Here is a 1425-nt window from a genome sequence, read left to right on the forward strand (position 1 = left end):
TTAAGGTAACTACGAAAATTGCCATGACCCGTGTACAGCTGGGTCATATTAAAGGAAACGTTTAAGTGTGATAGGTTTTGGCGGTGCTGCACATTAGGCAAAAACTTAAAAGTGAGCCTGCCATTCGGGCAAGTTTCCCACCTGGTCTGCCAACTCTTAAGGGTGTGCGCTCTCATTTGATTAGTCAGCCAAACTAGTGGAACTGAGCTGAAAGAGTAGTTCGGACATCTTACCGGGGCGGTGCGTGCTAACAAATCAGCTCTCTCGTTACCTTTGTTGCCTGAGTGCCCTTTCACCCATGCTAAAGTTATGTTGTACTTTTGTTGTAGCTGATTGACAAGGTCTATGCTTTTGTAGATCGTCGGGTAGTTTCCGTTGAGTTTTATTAGTTGCTGCAGAGCTGTTTTGCTATCAGTAAAGATGGTTATTGCATTTGTTTTGTATTTCCACGCGTTTTGCTGAATCCACTTAAGTGCTTTTAGTATTGCCCAAGATTCTGATTGATTTACCGTGCAATGTGTCTTCAGTTTGTATTGGGCTTGATATAGGTGCGTTCCATTAAAATCCACAGTTATGGAAGAACCGACGCCGTTTTCGGACTTGGAACCATCTGTGTAAATACATATACCATGAGGGGTATCTATCTCTTGTAGATTAATATGGTTCTCAATAGAGAACTTGGGGTGAAATGCGTGCGGTTGGGAGGTATAGTCCAAGTTATGCTTTTGAATGTAGTCTGCTATGTCAGAGGCTGTGTTGCTGATGCTAAGTCCTTTTATGTTGTTATTAAACTCTTCTCTGTTTATTTTCTTTGTGGCGAGTTTTGTTTGGTTGTATTTCCAGTACTTCTCCTTTACTAGCAGGTCTATAGGAATGAGGTTAGTTATTGCTAAAAGAGCCTCTGTGGGAGCCGTTTTATAAGATTTCGCTATTGATATTGCTGCAAGCCTTTGGGCTGAGAGAATCTTTCTTTTTATATATAATTTTTCAACAGAGGTACCCCATATTTCAGCTCCATATAGAAGTATTGGTTTTATGACCGCTAAGTACAACAGTCTCGAGGATTCACTATTGTAGCCCCAGCGGTTCCTAGCTATGGTTGCAAGAGAGTGCATGGTAGTGACTACTTTGTTGTAGGTTTCATGTATATGGTCCCTCCAGGTAAGTCTGTTATCCAAATAAACTCCTAGATACTTTACTGTTTTACTAATATGTATTTTTATTCCATCCATTCTAATAGTTGGTTTTTTCTTTAGAGGGGTCTTTCTTGGAAATACTATACATGTACATTTGTTGTAATTTATTTTGAGTTTCCTTTCTTTACTCCACTCAGAGATTTTCTGAAGTGTTTTGTTAACTCTGGCTTGCAATATTTCTTGATTTATGTGGGAACTGACTAGTATGGTGTCATCAGCGTATCCTTGC

This window comes from Centruroides sculpturatus, unplaced genomic scaffold, assembly GCF_000671375.1.
Source record: "Centruroides sculpturatus isolate CEXI.00-Female unplaced genomic scaffold, Cexi_2.0 scaffold997, whole genome shotgun sequence".
NCBI lineage: Eukaryota > Metazoa > Arthropoda > Arachnida > Scorpiones > Buthidae > Centruroides > Centruroides sculpturatus.